Consider the following 21,258-nt stretch of genomic DNA (forward strand, 5'->3'; position numbering starts at 1 on the left):
CTTTATCACAGTAAGTACTACTGCGCCTTGAGATTGAGTGGATATTTTTTAAGGTATTTACCAGTAATAGGAATAAGGCATTTCTACTTAATTTTATTTTCACATTACATAATATTCAGAATATTTACTCAGGGCAATCTTGTCTTATCAAGTTTGAATAATAAGAAATATACATGCCAGTTCATAAACGGAAAGTGCTTGATGATATTCATGACTTGCTCTTACAAATCTAAATAATTCTTTGTTTTTAAAGTGATAACCCTGACTTCTGGGATTAATTCATTTCAAGTGAGCCACAGCCTGAGAGTTGAACAAAGCACACAAGATTTTATCAATGATACGTCACTCGAATGGTTAGCTCAGTTGGAAAGAGTGCTCGCACGGAACGCGTTAGGTCGCGGATTCGAGACTCGCATCGTTCATAAGATTTTGTTTTCAGTTTTATTTGTGTAATTAATCCCAGGAGTGAGGGTTGTCACTTAAAAAAACATAAGAAATTGTTTAGATTTGCAAGAGCAACATCTCAAGTCAATTTCCTAATATACAATTAATATTGAGTTGAGCAGGCTATCAACTGTAAAGAAGATCCTGTAGATGAACCAAAACCTGAGAGTTAAACAAAGCATACAGGATTTTATGAACGATACGTCACTCGAACGGTTAGCTCAGTTGGAAAGAGCGATCAATTCAAGAGGTCGCGGGTTCGAGTCCCGCATCGTTCATAAAATTTTGTTTTATGTTTAATATCTGAATTCATTATTTCTATTGTAAACTATAAATATATTATTATAAATGAATTGGGAAGCTATTGTTAGAATTCCTGTGTGTTTAAGTAATTTCTAAGGGATTCTCTAGAATTCAGATTAAAGATGGCCTTAATCGCCCTTTTTTGCAAAGCCAATTTTGTTTCGATATCAGCTGTTTTCCCCCATTGCAAAATTCCATATGACATAATGCTATGGAAATAACTGAAATAAATATATCTTGCTGTGTTAGTATCAGAAAGACTTTTAATTCTTCTGATAGCAAAAGTAGGAGCACTGAGTTTATTTGAGATTGCCTTAATATGAGCGCCCCGTTGTAGCTTCTCATCTAATACAATTCCAAGAAATGCTATATCTTCTTTATACTTTTTTACATTTGGTAGGGAGAATTCAATACATTTTGTTTTGCTCGCGTTAAGTCTCAAATTATTTACTCTGAATCAATTAGATATGTTTTTTTGATTTCATTCATTTGACAGGCTTGTTTTATCTAAATTCTATGAATGCCTATCAATATTATAAACAAATGAAGTGTCGTCTGCGAAAAGAACAATTTCATATTATTTCGAGGCTACAAATGGCATTAATGAACACGAGGAATAAAAAGGGTCCTAGGATTGAACCCTCAGGCACGCACATCCACATTACAGCTCCTGATGAATGTTTATTATTAATACTACTTACTGGCTTCTATAAGGTAGGTATGAAGTAATCACATCAAGTGATTTGGTTCTTGCGTAGGATGGTCTACACAATTAAATTCTTTCGAAAGATAACAGAATATTTCTATTGCGTTATCTAATCTCTCCCATCCATTAAATATGTGTCGAATCAATGCTATACCAGAATCAGATGTTGAACGACCTTTCGTAAAACCAAATTGCTTAGAATGTAAGATGTTATTATTGCCAGAGAAATGGATTAACAGTTGATTTAATGTTATTTTCTCACAAATTTTTACTTATTGTAGGTAGAATAGAAACTGTTCTATAATTTTTAGTATCTTTCTTATCCCCTAACTTAAAAAATGTTATAACCGACTGTACTTTTGATAATCTGGAAAAAATCCAGTATTGTCATTGATTGTTTGTTATTTTGACAATTTACTTGCGAACGTGAATTGTAACAACACAAACAAAACAAAAAAGTATTTTAATAAAACATAAATTATATATTAAAACGTTATCATGACCAAGACAAGCAATATTTATGAAAGGTTTCATATGATCAAACGGAATGTAACAATATTTGCTAGAGATACAGTAACTTTTTTATTGAAACTTTTATACGGAGAGAAATATTACTATTATACAGTTTTTGTTCATGTCTAGATAATTAAATTCAGTTACTCAGAATGTTTTATTTATGTTAGTTACTAAAAGTATTAACTAGATTAAGTCATTTATATTTGCTTCAAATTATTAACATGTTTATATTTGATAAAAATTCGGAGAGTAAATTTATTATTTGTAATGATTATTTTCCCCGGATTTTCCTTTGACTTGTATATGGATATCCAGTTAAAGTTTTATTTTTATTATTATAAATAAAACTTGGCAATGTGCAACCTTGAGATTATTGTTAGAAAAGCGTTGACTCTCACCAAGGTACCTCTCCATCGATCCTCGTGACGTATCAATGTGTATTAGGTTGCGAATGTAAATGTATGTATATTCGATATAGAACTTATCGTCGGAAATTCGTGCCACTCGACAGTTATAACATATAACCGCAGGCCATCAGTTCACCCGTATGCTCATTTACCCTCCTCTTCTAGTAAATAATCTGTCATCGTCATCATCATCAGCCAGAAGACGCCCATTACCACTTCAGTTTCGCAATCATTTGGGCTATGTCAGTGACTTTGGTTCTCCTACAGATCTCTTAATTTCTGATTGGATCTCGCAGGGAAACTCCAAACATAGTCCTCTCCATTGCCCTCTGAGTGACCATGAGCTTTCTCATCAGGCCCATAGTTAGCGGTAATCACTGGCAACACACACTGGTTGAAAACCTTCGCTACCTGAACGCTGCCCATCCGAGTTGGATTCGACGAGTGACCTCTTTCGCGAAATTGGACCTGTCTAATTGAATTGTTTGTCCAAGGTAGCCGTACTCGTCAATAATTTCAAGAGTAAAGCTCCCAATTGTTACGGTAAAATAATCCATCGGTAGTGCAGTATTAAACGTGCGACCTTCAGTTTTTAACTGACTTCGAAAAGGAGGAGGTTCTCAATTCGGTTGGTATTATTTATTTATGTATTTTTTTATGTATGTCACCGATTACGCTGAGATTTATGATCCGATTTTCTTTGGTTTTCTTCTCTGTCTTTGCCATTTGGTCTCATAAAAATTTGACATAGTTTGGCCCTACTAAAACTACTTTTCATTTTCTGACCATTTTTTATGAATATTTTTTTAGGCGGATGATGTTATTATATTTTGTGTAGTACTTTTTTGTGAGTTTTCATTTAGTTTGATTATATATTATTATTATTTACCCGTTTGCCGAAAAGTGGGTCTTAGGCTACCTATCATTCAGTGTCTCACAAGAAAGTGAAATAGGGGATCTATATTGATTAAGGCACGCGGAACCTTTCGCAACCAAAGATAAATAAAAAAATTACTATTTATATGTATGAAAATAGTTTAGCTGATTAATGGCACTAAAAAGTAAACAATAAACAAACTACTACTTATTAATATTAAAGTTATAAGATTTGCATAAGAGGTATATTAGATTAAATTTATATTAAGTTATTTCATACTTTTGAGTTTTTAAAGTCGGTTTTTTTAATGTAGTTTTTATTATGTTCCACCTTTACTTCTGGTTATTGATTTGAAATATCATAAGGTAGTTTTTATAATAAATTGTTACCCTGCATTTAAATGCTAAAACTATATTTACAAAACTCAATATATATTATTGAATTTAGATGCAAATTATCAAATATTGTAAGCATTCGCTTATAGGTTATACAGTGCCGTATGTGTTTTACGATCGAACCCAGTTTCTAGATATGAGACTTATATGGCTTTCTTGTATAACTTAAATTTATTGACAAAACTTGTACGAAGAGAATTTCATTAAAATTCTTTATATTTTATAGCTAGATTGGGAGTATCCAAAACTGAATATATATTAATATACATCACAAATTAAATTTGAAAAACCAATTTTTTTATGAATTGAATGCTTGCTGATGAATTATGCGGGACTCGAACCCACGACTTTCGGCGTTCCGTGCCGGTGCTCTAACCAACTGAGCTAACCGTTCGAGTGACGTATCGTCATAAAATCTTGTATGCTTTTGGCATATATGTAAACCTTCCTTGAGCTTCAACGAATCTATTACAAAAGTTTCATTAAGATCGGTCGAATAGTTTAGGAGTTATTAGGGAACATACAAACATACATTCTCTTTTATATATATAGATAGAGATAGATAGATTAATCCTAGACGTGAGGGTTATCACTTTAAAAACATAACAAATTGTTAAATATACATCACTTTACTTACCAGTATTGAGCAATAATTTTTCACTATGAGCATCTTAATTTATTTGTTTTGATGATGAAATAAATACATTTTGCATTCCATTGCTGCACAAGGCCTTCAATTTCCACAGTATTGCAAGGGTATATAGCAATGTAAGGAAACAGCACTTTTATTACCTATTTAGAATCCAATGTGTATCACCAACAATCAACTCCAAAGCAAACTTAATATTATACAATTTGTATAGAATTATGGAGATATTATAATATTTATTTATATTGTTTTACTAGCTGACCCGACAGACGTTGTTCTGTCAATAAACGGTTCGAGAGATATGGTAAATGCATGAGTGCGTGGGTGGGATCGTGACACGACAAACTATATATGTAAACCTTCCTTGGGCTTCAACGAAATCGGTCGAATAGTTTACTAGTTATTAGGGAACATACAAACATACATTCTCTTTTATATGTAATATATAGATTTATTTATGTATTTACGATAAACAGACACACTATTGCATAATATTACGTATTTGGTCCCCACACTAGGCATAGCTTGTCTTGTAGGCAACCAATTTACATTCTATGGTTACTAATTAGAAGCGAAAGGTCAAAGAATGCTCTCTCTGTGTGTGTTCGTGTGTGTGTGTGACTATCTGTTAAATCAAGTATTAAAATTATGTGAATGCTAACCTATCACTTTAATAGATATAATCTATGAATCTTTGACGACCCATATAGCCGAATGGTTAGTGACCCTGACTACTAAGCTAAGTGATCCCGGGTTGGAATCCCGGTAGGTGCAATCATTTATATGATGAATGTTTGTTTCCGAGGATGTTTATAGGTATTTATGTATGTTTTAGTGAGTATATTGATTTAAATATGTCGTTGTACTATGGGTACAAGAGTACCCATTGTACAGGCAATGCCAAGTTTGGGGCAACATAATTTGTGTAAAAGTGTGTCAATATAAATCTGATCGGAATAATTATTTATAGAAACCAAGTAAGTGCACGAGGAATAAGTATTGGTAGGCTAACAGCATCATAATAGGTTCCCTGCTTAAATTGCCGTAAATATTTTAAACACTTTCTTTAAAAAAATTTAATTGCAGGCGAGACATTTGAGAGAGATTTAACGTTTTACATAGAAAAAGGTAAAAAAGATTTATTTAACCTTGAAGGCATGTTACAATTGTGGAATTAAGCCACGCTCGAATTTCAAATCCGTATTTTGACTTCATATTCAAATTTTATATTGCCATCTTTAGACTGCTTTTTTGACTATCTCAATAAAATTCCTTTTCGATTCTCAAGTTCACACACACAGAGCCTTGTGCTCGTCAGTAAGACAATCAACTGGTGGTAGATAAGTCTATACATAATATAAATTTATAGATTTCATAAGTATTGTTTTTAAATTTTGCTAAATATTAGATATTTTCTATTAATAAAGCAATATTTATATTCTTCAAACTCAACTTTCTGTCTAAAACTACACCAAAGTCCTTGAAATAGTTTTTTGATGTATAGAATATAAATATAATTTTAGCTCTTCCAGCTGACAATATTTTTTTTAAAGATACATTTGGATTTTTCTTTTCTACGAAAATAAGGGTCGAGACGAGGAGGACGTTCAGCTGATGGTAAATGATACGCCGTACCCATTACAATGCAGTGCCGCTCAGGATTCTTGAAAAACCCAAAAATTCTGAGCGGCACTACAATTGAGCTCGTCACCTAGATGTATTCCATCAGATTATTATTTTCATTACAATGTAGTTACAATATAATATGATCGATAGCTGCTTCTTTGATTGGTCCTCTGAACACATTATACAGTAATAGCACCAAAAATGCATTTTTGATAAGGTCTCTACCATCATACACTTACATATAAAGTATACGTTTTATACCATCGTACAAGGTATATACACCATATGCATTTTAGCCACAGGTTTTGACATACTATTGTAAAAGAAACAGAAAATGTTGCTATAACATGTCATGTCATAAAAAAATACATACACAAATAAAACTAAAAACAAAGTTTTATGAACGATGCGGGACTCGAACCCGCGACCTCTCGTGTTCCGTGCAATCGCTCTTTCCAACTGAGCCAAGCGTCCGAGTGACGTATCGTGCATAAATTTTTCTATGCTTTCTTCAACTCTCAGGTTATGGCTTCATCTACAGAATATCTACTGTAAAGTTGATAGCCTGCTCAACCCCAATATTTGCATATTAGGAAATTGACTTGAGATTAATAATAATAATAATTCTTTATTTGCATAATTACGCTCTTGCAAATCAATACAAATGTTTATTTGTGTAATTAATCACAAAAGTGAGGATTATCACTTTAAAAACATAAAAATTAAAAAAATAATAATACATATTCGAATTCGCCTTTCGGTACTGAATCTTAAGTGAAGTAAAGATCTAACAAGAAACTGAAAACTGTATATACAATCGTTAATATTTTATTCAAATTTTTCTTTCGTATCGATATATATTATGTAGAGTAGATTTTCATTACCGGATTAGACACGGTTGCAAATGTGAGTGGCATCTCGGAAATTAGAAGCTTTTGAGTTATCGAGGTTATTTTCACTGCTACGACGATGTAACTTTGTATTACACAATCTTTTACGAGAAAATACTGACATAATTGTTATACTATTTTTGTATCTGAAATATTCAGTATGAAAACATTTTTGAGGTATTGATTAGGTTGTTTTTGTATGTCTGTCAAAAGTGTGCCATTATGGGTTTTACATACCTGGATAATAATTAACTTTACTAATACAGAAGCTAAACAGAATCATGGAAAATAATTCTGCATACAAAATATTGATAAATAATACAATTCTAAATTACATGTATAATTATATAAGAATAAAGCTCAAACAATCTTTATTGAAAGATTCTTAAAGCTAGCGACATACATGGACTACATAATTTTTCAAAAATTTACCTGTAAAAAGTAGAGCCCGTGAGAAGCACGTATAAGAAAACGAACACTGGCATCTTAACTAAAGACCACATTTTTGAAAAAGAAAAACAATTAAATATCCCACGTGGATAAGCCATCGTCGACATCAACGTCGTCTCTTAATTTACATTTTTCTTCATAAATTGCTAGACCGTCGCGCGCCCCGAACTTGTCAAGTTACGCTACCACTAAAATTCCCCGCTTTGATAGACTTTCATTCATAGGCTAGTAAATAAATTCGAAAACGTTTTAGTTCATAATAAAATTCTTAAAAATATGAGCGATGGCTCATTCGATTCTGAATGACGTCTAGAAAAACATATACTTATAGGTAAAAGTGTATATTATAAGCACAAAATATCACTTTTCTGATGGAAATTTTAGGGATCTTTTTTCAAAATTCCTTAAGTGTTAATAATATTTGAGTCATTAGTGAAAAACTAAATGCTATTTCTTTCTATCTATCTTAATTGTGTGAAAAACAGTTGCTATTTATTTTACAGTCTTTCTAGACGTATAAATTATATAAGGCTAATCTTAACCGTTCCCTTACAACGCATGTACAAGTAAGCAAAGTTACATTCACACTACAATATTACTTAGGATAACAAATTGAAGAGCCATATGAGGTCATGGAACGACCCGGTACGCGATGCTGCTGTAAGCGAATTTTATTAAGATTTCTTTTTTACATAATAGCTCATGACGAGCTAAAATAATTCGCAATATTCATCAAACTGAGAATAACATGAAAATAACTTAAGAGTTAATTATTTCTTATGACTGCAATTATTTAAATGAGTCGTAAAAACTAAATAATTCTAGAAAAATTGTCGTCTTGTATTGGAAATGATGCTTCAGAAAGTTCATTCAGTCCATTCAGACTTGAAATTCGCAGGCAACGTAACAAGGGAATAAAGCCGCAACCTCAATTATCAATTGCAATTTGCGTGATCGGATTTCGATTCAGTAAATTGGCTTAATATTTTCATGATATAGTGTAGTCATCTTAATACTGCTTCACATTTATACAATGTTCTTTTTTCTTTGTTGTGATATAATATTTTATTTTATTTATTTCGAAAACCAACAGCTTTAAACCATAAACGATACTTAAGATAATTACAGAGAGCCAATAATAGGTTTCCACAATTAGTGCTAGAGTAGAAAAATTTAACTGACAACGTAAGCATATGCAATAGCCGATGTGATACTGCAGGGTATGGATATTTTTATACCAAACTCTGTAGTACCCATCGGTGGCAGATCACAGCCCTGGTTCGATGCGTCAGTTAAATCAGCATCTGACTGCAAAAAACAGGCGTATCGAGCTTGGGTTGCGGCGCTGGGCAAAAAGGAAATACAACCGTGCCTCCAGATTTTTTAAGCGGCAAATCACCCGTGCCATGTCAAAACACGTCGTCAAAATCGGCGAGCAGCTTTCCAGTTACCCAACCGGAACACGCAAGTTCTAGTCGTTGTCGAAAGCTGCTCTTGGTAATTTCAGGCAGCCGTCCATGCCGCCGTTGCACATGAGGAATGACACCCTGGCCCATACGGCAAAAGAGAAAGCCGATCTCTTGTGCACTCTTTTCGCCTCCAACTCGACTCTTGACGACAACGGAAAAACACCACCGACCATCCCGCGGTGTCAGAGCTCTATGCCTGAAGTACAGTTCAGACAGAAAACTGTTAGGCGAGCTCTGTTTTCGTTGGACGTCAGGAAGTCGAGTGGGCCGGATGGCATTTCTCCAATCGTGCTTAGAACACCGGTTTGACACCGGTGCTAACGCGTTTATTCCGGCACTCTTATTCTAAAGGCGTAGTCCCTGACTCATGGAAGTCAGCCCTTGTCCATCCGATCCAAAAAAAGAAGACAGTTCGGATCCGGCAAACTACAGGCCTATTGCTATTACCTCCCTGTTCTCCAAAATCATGGAGAGCATAATTAGCCGTCAGCTCTTGGTATACCTAGAGGGTCACCAGTTGATCAACGACCGACAATACGGGTTTCGCCATGGTCGGTCGGCAGGTGATCTTCTGGTATACCTTACACATAGATGAGCTGCGGCTATTGAAAGCAAGGGGGAAGACCTGGCAGTTAGCCTGGATATAGCGAAGGCCTTTGATCGTGTATGGCACAAGGCGCTCCTCTCCAAACTTCCTTCATTTGGGCTTCCCGAGAGCTTGTGCAAGTGGACCTCCAGCTTCCTCACTAGGCGCAGCATACAGGTCGTTGTCGACGGATATTGCTCGAACCCGAAGCCCGTGAATGCTGGAGTGCCCCAAGGCTGTGTGTCGTCACCCACGGTGTTTCTTCTGCATATCAATGATATGTTGGACACCTCTAACATTCATTGCTATGCAGACGACAGCACTGGTGATGCCGTATACACGGGCCATGCAGGTCTCTCTCGGGAAATCGGCGACCAGTGCCGGGAGAAACATGTGTTGAAAAAACTTAAACTTGAAACAGTGTCTTCTATCGAGTCCTCTCTTGAGAAGGTCGCGGAATGGGGTAAGTTGAACCTTGTCCAATTTAACCCCCAGAAGACTCAAGTTTGCGCGTTTACCACTAAAAAAAACCCATTTGTCATATCACCGCTCTTCGATAACACTTCCCTCAAAGCCTCGTCTAGTATCGGAATACTGGGTCTCGAAATCTCGAGCGATTGCCAATTTCGTGGTCATCTGGAACGCAAAGCCAAATTGGCTTCAAAGAAACTGGGCGTCATTAATAGAGCACGGCAATACTTCAAGCCGGCCCACATACTAGCGCTCTACAAAGCGCAGGTCCGGCCACATATGGAGTATTGCTGTCATCTCTGGTCTGGCACACCCCAGTATCAGCTCGATCCATTACACGGCGTGCAACGCAGAGCAGCTCGAATTGTCGGGGACCCAATGCTCTGCGAACGGCTGGATCACTTGGCGTTGCGTAGAGACGTCGCTTGATTGTGTGTCTTCTACCGCATTTATCACGGGGAGTGTTCCGAAGAGCTGTTTAACCTGATTCCTGCCCCCGAATTCCACCTTCGCACGACACGCCACAAGTTAGGATATCATCCTCACCTTCTGGATGTGTGGCGGTCCTCCACAGTGCGGTTTTCAAGGAGCTTTCTTCCACGTACTACAAAGCTGTGGAATGAGCTTCCTTGTGCGGTGTTTCAGGGACGATACGACATGGGTACCTTCAAAAACAGCGCGTACACCTTCCTTAAAGGCCGGCAACGCTCCTGTGATTCCTCTGGTGTTGCAAGAGATTGTGGGTGGCAGTGATCACTTACACTTAACAACAGGTACGCCCGTGTGTCCTCCTATTCCATAAAAAAAAAATATGCAATTCGAAAATTACAATTTACATTATCATTAAGGTTAAAGTTAATGTAACAACTTAAGAAGATGTAGGGTTATTAGTAAATAATTTGATGGCTAAGGCACGTCTTTACAGAGTCTACGCTTGAACAGAAGAGATCTAGATTATTATCACTACTTGAAAGATTGTTGAAGCTATTACTTGCTCGCCAAGTAAAAGTATTTCTTTTATAGTTTAGGTTAGTGTGTTGAAGTCTTGGTAATCATGCTGTCGCAGTAATCTAACAGGGATATTGAACTGAAGCTTAGCAAGAAGGTCTGGACAGTCCTAATTGACTTGGGCTATTTTTAAAAGGAGAGTAATATCGGCTATTTCACGACGATTCTTTAAAGGCAGGAGGTGATGTTTACTGCAAAGATTGAGGTAGTCATCAGAGCGGTATGTGACTTTCACACGATAACAAAGATGTTTGAGGAATTTCCTTTGTAATATGTAAGATAAAAGCTTTCTTGAAGCCTCGCATGCGTACTCTGGATCAAATTCCTCACGTTTTCATCTGGAATCTCCTCCCCGACACTATTTTAAGTGTCAATCAGTGCTGATGTAGACCCCTCGCTCATCCTCTCTAAGCCTTGTAAGGCCAGTTGATAGAATATGGCCGGAAAATAGAAAACAGTATCATTTGTGCCATAATTTCTGTTCCTAAAATATATTTTTGATGATTCAAAGACCTTGTGTTGCCATTCATGGCAGTCACCGTTGAACACCAATCACAAAATCACTGGATATAGTGGTTGGATAAGCGATTGTTTCCAGTGATTATATATCGATGACAATCACGTGTCAGTAGAAATATAGCGATAATAATTAAAGGAAACTTGTTCGTAGTTGGATCTGCGATATGCCACTATCATCAAGGTCCTAGGCTATTTTCTTTATACTTCAAAAAGTAGCCATGGGTATATTTGCCATTTGTTTTTGTATGCATGGTTATTGCCTGAATTTTGTATGTCATAACAACAACGTTTTTTCATATTATTTTAAATAAAAATAAGGGACAAGATGAGCAGGACGTTCAGCTGATGATAATTGATACGCCCTGCCCATTACAGTGCAGTACCGCTCAGGATTCTTAAAATACCCAAAAATTCTGAGCTGCTCTGCAACTGCGCTAGTTACCTTGAGACATTGGGATGTTAAGTCTTATTTGCCCAGTAATTTCACTAGCTTCAGCGCCCTGCTTTACGCATCACGGCAGAAATAGGTGCCGTTGTGGTGCCCATAATCTAACTGGCATCCTGTGGAAATGAGCCTCCCACTGGCATATATATTTCGCTACAACTTTGAAGTAAAATAGTTGTATTTATATCGTAATAATACTTAAATCATATAATATAATACAGAATATCAATTTAGTGATAACATTCTCCTACGAAGTAAAATATAAGGTATTACCAAAAGTATAACAGAACAACACAATGAATATTCAGTTTGTAGCGACACCTCGCCCTGCTGAGAGGATTAACACGAATAAAGAACTCACAGTAAATCCTTTTACATCCTCTCATAAATCATGTAATTCGATACATGAAATTTCCATACCACTGCCCCGATACTCCTATATAAGTATACGATTTTACTCTTTGAATAAATTCGTATACACTGTTTTTAATAGGATATGGAACTTTTGTTGCTATTTGAATATACATGTTTTTATGTCTTCATTACTTTGTTTTTCTACAATCCACATACGTGGGTAACACTGAAAATGTTTAGAACTAGCCAATTAGAAACATTGCTAATGAAAACATTTTTTGGATTTTAAATTTTAGAACTCTTTGGTATCCTCTAGTATATTGCATTCATTTGTCATTTGTTTTTTGCGAATTGGCGGCAAATCTAAAAATCTTGTTACACGTAAAAATGAACCTAACGCTAGAAAATTTTCGATCAATTATTTATTGTGACTTTCGTTGTGGGCTTACTCAACAACAAAGCTATGATAGGCTGCGATTAGCATTTCTTAATGAAGCCCCATCTCGTGCCACTATTTACAATTGGTTTAACGAGTTTAAGCGTGGACGTAGCAATCTCAATGATGATCCGCGTGAAGGACGTCTTTTAACAGCGACTACTGAAGATAATATCAGTGCTGTGCGACGCATGATAGAGGAAGATAAGAGAGTGACCTATCAGGATCCTCCTTCAACACAAAAATGCTGCAGCGCACTCCGCAAAACGGACTCTTGATTATTTGACTATGGCAGGTGTCGAGATAATAAGTCATCCGCCATACAATCCTGACCTGGCACCCTGCGACTTTTATTTATTCCCAAGAACTAAAGATAAAATTCGAGGTATTCACTTTACGAGCCCTGAAGATGCGGTGAAAGCGTACGAAAATTCCATAGAAGAGACCCCTAAGGAAGAATGGGCCCACTGCTTTTCTCAATGGTTCCATCGAATGCGACGATGTGTAGAGAGGAACGGAGATTACTTCGAAAAACAATAAAAGTTTTGGCAACTTTCTAAATTAAGCCGTTTTTCTTTTTCTAAACATTTTCAGTGTTTCCTAGGTATAAGTATTAAAAAAAATGAGTGATTCAATAAATTCAGTTAGACGCTAATTAGGTGTTCTATGTACGTTTCATAATAATAAATTAATATAAACTTGAAAATTCATAATCACATTTTGATAATATTTACTGTGTAAGTTAAAAATGTGTATATTGTAGGAGTCCTGTTTTGTGTTATACGACACGTTTCAATTATGACCTCTTAAAATAAATTTAAATATTGTATAAGGTAAATTATGTAAATATATAAATTTAGTATAAGGTATGTTTCAATTTCTGAATAAGTCTTACTTTTATGTCTTTCTACCACCATCAGTATAATTAAAAACGCCTTATTGATTCCTTAAAAACACACATGAATAGTATGCCTTATCATCCAAAGAGTACGTAAATACTACGCAATAAGGGACGGGATTGCCTGAGTTAAAATTGAAATTTAGTTTATAATGAAACGTGCAGTCATTTGACATAAGTTTGAAATAGTAGTAATTATAGTACTACATTTCAAGCAACTCAATTCAAATTTAGCCGGATTATACTCGTCGCCAATCGCCACACTGTAATTACTATTATTTCAAACTTATGTCAAATTACTCCACGTTTCATATTAAACTAAATTTAAATTTTTACTCCCGTCTCGCCTCTTACCTGACTTCTTACTGAATTACTCCTTTACTCCTTAATCTTACCTGAAATGTATCAATTTGGTTCACTTCCAAAGACAACACATTTTTATGATTGGCATTACCCGGAATTCCATCCACATAATGAAACTCTTCAGTCAATAATTTAGATACTAAATTATTTTCACGCATTCAATTTAATAAAATTTGTTACCGACAATAAAGTTTGCTACGCCACTGAAAATTAGCTCCTTTCAATTAACCTCCTCAATTGCACGAACATTTTGAATGAATCTCCATTAATATGCACAGAAGGAATGGGTAAACAAAAAAAAATGTGTTTGTATGTACAAAAGTATAACTTCTTGCGTGCTTCTTTGGTAGCCCACAAAGGTATTTTTATTTGGTGTAACGAAACAAATATCCTTAAAAAATATTCTTTGTGCTATTTTACGTTTGTAGAAAGAGAAATATTGTAATTAAGAATGTGTGGCGATCAACTTAGTCACAACCGCTAACCGCTCCGCTTATGCACCTTGGACCAGACCACAATACCGGCCGGATAAGTTAATGACGTTACTCAGTGTTTCATTTCAACCGAATATCTAAAACAAGGAGTGTATATGTGATATCGATCGAATCGATGAAAATATTATAACACCGCATAATTTAGTTATGTAACGTTTTTTTTAAATATCTTAAAATTATTTTTATGCCATTTTTATGGTAGGTGATATGTATATATATATAATATAGGTATGTATGATAAAAATGGTTTAGTTGACCAGCTAACATTAGGATGTCGAATTTGGGTGTAGGTGCGCGCGCGCATCGCTTAAATTCACTTGTATAGTTTTTTCTTAACGCGCCAAAAGAAATATTACTTCAAAAATCTTCTCAATTGATTAAGCTCAAGTTTTACATACATAATATTTTGTTTTAATTACAAAGCATTTTTTTTAATATCACTCCATAACGAAACTTTGTGAACGCGTTTAAATTTAAAATGATTTTATGTTCTAGGTTCATGGAAATGTTAATTCAATACTTACAATAATTATTATAGAATTCTTAGGTAATTGGAGACACTCCTCTATATAGCGTTTTATCATTTTGTCAACAACAAATCAAGCATTTTACCCAAAAATATACTTGATAAGTTTTCAAATGTTATAAATGTTATAAATTTAAAAGAATTACTGTAGTACGTATAAAAACGAAACCAAATTCACTGTTTATATGTGAAAGTATTCACGGATTTGTATCCAACGTGTGGTTTATCAATCGAAGCTAGCGGCTTTGGAACCAACTAATCAAAACGTCCGGTACGAGTAAACAAAATACAAAATGAATGGTATCAAATAGTTGTTGCGACCGCTTTTAACAAAACTACTATCAAAATATCCATTACTCTCGTTGTTTTTATAAGTGGTTCATAAATGTATAATAAGAACCTTCATCTTTTTCAAAGTCAAAGTCAAATAAACTTTATTCAATAAGGCTTAAATTAAGCACTTTTGAATCTTCAATATAAATGTTTATTTTAAATTACTGATTTAACCATAATTGTATAAAAATTGCACCCGTGAAAACAACATACAAAAAACTCAACGGCCACTCTTTTCAATCAAATAGTATTTTACAATGGCTCTAATATACAAAACAAATTACTTTGTAAGGTGCTGCATCCAACATATGAATCGTGTTTAAATTATATAAATTATTTCATTAAAAGTAATAAATAATAAACTGTATAAATATAAGCTATCGAATATTGGATGCATTATTTCAGCTGTCAATTGACTATAAAAATGAAATTAAAGATTATGCTAAGCTTACACTAAGCTAAGTTTTACAGAAGTAAAGTCTGAGTAAATTCTAAGTACGCTCTATAGATCTCAGCCGAAGACATTGTTTAAAATTCAGTTGTCTAATACAAGCCAAAGGCTTAGAAAATACTAGCGTATAGCTGACCTGAAAGCTCGGAAATGTGTGACCAATTTTGATTTGTCAATGTGTGCAATGTAAGAAAGAAAGATAGAAAATTATTTTATTTGATCACACAGTTTACAAAGAATAAAATAAAATTAACAAAAAAAATATTTATAATAAATAAAATACTAAATCTAGCAAATAATCAGCATTATTGTTTAATGTGATCAAATACAGGTCTCAGCATTATGCTGCAGCAAACTGCAGCGCTGGTTTTCAGTCAGAGCCTTACATGGTGTCATCACGGATACAGCCTGGTCAAGCTATCAATCAATTACTAACTAATTAATCTTATCTTATATCTTTAAACGAGCAATTCTTGTATATATATATATATACATATATATATATATATATAATCTGAATCTCGGAAACGGCTCCAACGATTTTCATAAAATTAAGTATGCAGGGGATTTCGGGGGTGATAAATCGATCTAGCTAGGTTTCAATTTAAAAAAAATGGTTTTATCCATGTTTGAATGAGAAACAGCTACAAAAACATTAGAATACAAAGGTAAATTTCGCCACTATATACAAGACTATTATAGCTCAGATTGGGTGATCCGGAAAGCAGAAGACCCCGGTTCGAATCCAGATGTCCTATTAGTTTTTTTTTTGTTCAAGTTTTGTACATTCTTAAAAATCCGAGCAAGGCTCGGTCGTCCGGATATTATTAAATTATGAGATATAACAAAAACAAAATAAAATAAATGAAATACAGTGTGTTCAATTGCTGACTGTGTACGACTTTTCAATCAAAAACAGTAGCAATAACTTCACTTTTCTATCTGGCTGTATCTGCGTTAGAAATGTCCGTCACTCTCGCATGCTTTGTTAGTTTATACGCTAGTATATTGTAAGTCTATGAATACAAGAACAGAAAAAGTAATGCTAATACTTTGCCAAATAGAGCAAATATGGAATTTTTATCACGTTTTCTGCTGATTTAGTCGAATATTTTTCACGCAAGTTTCATGATGAAACCGAGGAAAGCCTATCATTAACAGCTGTGCTGCGTGTGTTATACATATTGTGTAGGAACAAATCAAACGCCGCAGCCATAAAGAATATTTTGTATGACTCCGACAAAGATAAAATCATAAATATTTTTTTTTAAGGGACTAGGTAATTTATATGCTCTGCACAATGCAGTGCCGCTCAGGACTCTTGAAAAAACCCGAAAATTCAGAGCGGCATTACAATTGCGCTCGTTACCTTGAGACAGATGTTAAGTCTCATTTGCCCAGTGATTTCACTAGAAACGACGCCCTTCAGACCGACACAATAATGCTTACTCATTACTGCTTAACGACAGCAAAAAGAGGCCGTTGTGCTACCAATAACCTAGCCGTAATCCTGTGTAAAGGATCCTGCCACTGGTAAATTATTTAAGTATGAATCAGTAATAAATAATTAACAAATGAGCTAGTCTGCCTTTGCGTGTTGCCTTGATTTGATTTTTTTATTTAAATGCACGTTTATTTGATGATCCTAAGGTGAAGAAAAACATCTTGAGTATACTTACACATTGCTGCGAAGAACTTAAAAGGTTATGTGCATTATAGCCTAGAAACTATTGCTGAAACAGGCTTAAAACGAGTGACATTTTCACGCAAAGTAGGCGCACAATAGACGTCGAGTTGCGAAAAACAGCCCGTGAATGTGGTCCCTTTATTGATAGCGGTGGGTAACCTATTTAAATTGATGCCATCGTCTTTTTTCATGTTTGTTCATTTAAATCAATTCCCGTATAACTGATTAGTCGGTGCCCAAGCCACTAGTGTAGATTAAAAACCCACATATTGAACACAGATCGAATTCCAAATTAGAAAAACTCTGAGCGGCACTACAATTGCGCTCGTCACCCTGAGGCATTAGATATTAAGTCTCAATTGCCCAGTAACTTCACTAGCTATGGCGCCCTTCAGAACGAAACACAGTAATGCTAACACATTACTGCTAATTAATTCTAACATCTAATTAAAAATTTATAAACATTCCAGAACTTAAATATATATAATATAAATATTCAGTTATCTTTACATTGTATAAATAATGTAAAGATGGCGTTCAAAAGCGAATGTAGATAAAAAATAAACATTATTATTGAAGGAATTGTATGCGAAGTGATCAGTCAACCGTGGTTTTCTAACAGTACCGCGAATGCCTTCTATATGTTAATGAATAAATTTTCACGTCTCAATACATTGGAATCAACATTTCCCACAGAGAGGAATTGAAATTCAATTATTGGATGCTCATGTTTTTATCAAAATGCTAATTCACGGAGTTTGATCTTCCAGAGATGTGAATACAAAATGAATTTAAAGAGTTTGTGAGTAGGAAAACAAATGCGACTTGGTGCTTTATTGAGTTCAAATAATCGGATTTCCTTACGTGTGTTTCAAAACGTAACTTGAATTAGATTGTATTAAAATACGCATCTATTTTCATACTATTTAGTGCATATTATATCTATTGTTTTTGAAGCCGGTTGTTTTTTTGTTAATTTTTTTTTTATTTCAATTCACTGTATGTACCTTTGATTTTGCATATCTCAATAAGAAGGTACTAGAAGTTACATAACTGCGTCGAACATGTGAGCGCAAGGACTGGCGAGTGGGTAGTGATTTAGTATGAATCGCAACGGTGGACGTGAGAAAACGCATAAAAGGATTATGTATGTATTTCAGTGTATCTAACTGCAGAAACTGTTGGAAAATATGCTGCGTATATTTTCCAACAAGTAGTGTCCAACAAGTTTTTTTAAGTTGCTTTATTTTTGTTATTTGTGTGTGTTTAAGTATATGTTTTACTAAGCAATTTGTTATTTTATAAAGTGAAAATTTCTAAACAAATTTATTAACAACGCGGGACTCAAAACCGTCAAATAATTGGATTTCCTTACGTGTACATGCATGAAAAATCAAAATCAAAATTTATTTACTTTTTTTACCCGTTAAGAGGTTAGAATTGTTTTAGGTTAGGTTATTTTCTTGAAAACTGTATTACCTTGTAATAAGGATAGTAGCACTAGAATCGTGGACCAAACTCTATCAAATGCAATTTACAATAAGTGGTTAGGTAAGGTTAAGTTATGTAAGAACAGTTAACACAACGCAAGAGGCGAGCGTAGCGTGCCGCGGCAGCGAGGTCTGGCGAGTGCCAGAAACAAATTGTAGGCGTATCCCTTTTCTTTAAAAATGTCCCAACTCTTAAAAATGTCATAATTTGAGGTTTTGGTTATAAAGCTTTCTTCTCTGGAGCGGTGCATTACCTTGTAATAAGAGTGGTAGCATTATAATCGTGGACTAAAGCTCTATCAATTATAATATTTTTTACCTCATAATTTATGCTACGGGATTTGGTAAAAACTTACCAAAAAATTTGATCAGAAAAATGATTATTTATTATTCATACGACAATCGTATGACTAGCAACAGCGTTGAATAATTCGACATCATTTGAGATCAACACAAGAAACCATCGGGAGACTAGGGAATGCTTGAGCAAGTTACATTCGGCTCGCACCCAAACTTGTTTTTTTGCGGATAATAATATTATAATGAAAACGTCAGCAAATTTAAGTTTTTTATTAAAACTATTTCCTCTTATATTATGAATTTATTTTGTATAGTGCCATATTTAATTTTAGTGACATCAGTGGGGCTGCTAGGGTTTATAAGAGTAGTACAGTGTAATTTTATCAACGAAATCAACTATAACGATAGCGCAATTTGTTTATTTTTCTTTAAGTGGAAATGATATTTTTTCACAAATCCAAACACCATCAAAAAGGGGTTGTAGAGCATTTCATGTTCGCAATTTCAAGGATTAATCTAATACATAGGTAATAAATATATTATTCATTTTGCAAATTCTGTTCTAAAATTTTGCTTCCTAAATTAGACATGCATAGAATAAACAAATGAAATTCACCGATATGTCAAATTCCCACTTGTATACGATTCCAACACATAATTTTAAACCAAAATGTGTTAATTGTGTGCTGTACTATCAATTTTGAACAATATTGTCACACGCTAATTGGTGTGTTTAATTTTAATCAACGGTTTGTGCAACGAGTCAGAAATGGTCTAACAGTTAATTTGTTATTGAACTTTTTAAACTGTGTGACGCGAACTCAAGTTAATTCATTTCATTATTATTTCATTCATTAAATCAAAGTATTTGCACAATTTACTTAATTATCATCATCAACATTATTTCAGTCGGAAGACGTCCACTGCTGGACAAAGGCCTCCCTCAAATATAACCACGACGATCGGTCCTGAGCTGCCCTCATCCAACTTAACCAGATCCGCGTCGGTCCATCTTGGGGGGCCTACCAACACTATGTCTTCCGGTACGTGGTCACCATTCGAGGACTTTTCTGCCGAGATGGCCATCTGTCCGTCGAGCTATGTCCCCTGTCCACTGCCACTTTATATGCGCAACCATCTGGTCTATGTCAGTAACTTTGGTTCTCCTACGGATCTCTTCATTTCTGATTCGATCGCGCAGGGAAACTCCGAGCATAGCCCTCTCCAATGCCCTCTCAGCGACACTGAGCTTCCTCATAAGGCTCATAGTTAGCGACGACGTCTGCTTAATTAATTACTCAATAATAAAAATAATTGGCAATTTATTTTGCGATATTAAAGTTTACATAAATTTCCACTTACGCAAACATTGAGGCAATTATCAGAAAAATTGAATCAGTATCGAATAATTTTGAGACTTCTGATACGAAAAGCACTTTATTGATATTATATATATTACTTCCTACACAGGAGCAGGCATAAACCGATTCAAGAGCCCGAAGTCTTAGCATAAGACGGAAAACTAACCGCAAATTTAATTATACGTCGCCGGAGTGTCTCCGTAAACAGACGAGACAATTTCAACTTGAATGTCCGAATTATCTTCAACTTAATGAATTTGTTTTTTGTCTTATATATATAACTGTCATGATTAAATATTATTTGAAATGGTTAAACCACGATAAACGTAATTCCAATTTTTATCTTGTAATAATTTTAATGCATGACAAAATTTATCACTAATATTAAGTCCCCAAGCTCAATGTTAATTTTTGTATTATTGGAATATATTATGACAATAATTAACAGCTCTAATTATTCACAACAGTAATAATTACTGTTAATTACATACAAATGTATGATGTAGGTATGAAAAATATGAATATTTTTCCGAGTCATATTGGTTAGTAAATTGTCTTTGTTTCTTTATATTGTTGTAATGTTATGCCACCTCTTGGCATACCTATGAGTGACCAGTTGATCAACGACCGACAGTAGAGCTTACGCCATGGTGCGTCAGCGGGCGATAATCTTGTATACTAACACATATGGGCGTTGGCTATCCACAGCAAGGTAGTTCATAGACTATATTAAACAATAACACAATAAACAACTCTGTCTGTCCCTATGTATGCATAGATCTTTAACACTACGGAATTGATTTT

Source organism: Leptidea sinapis, chromosome 11 (genome assembly GCF_905404315.1).
Source record: "Leptidea sinapis chromosome 11, ilLepSina1.1, whole genome shotgun sequence".
Lineage (NCBI taxonomy): Eukaryota > Metazoa > Arthropoda > Insecta > Lepidoptera > Pieridae > Leptidea > Leptidea sinapis.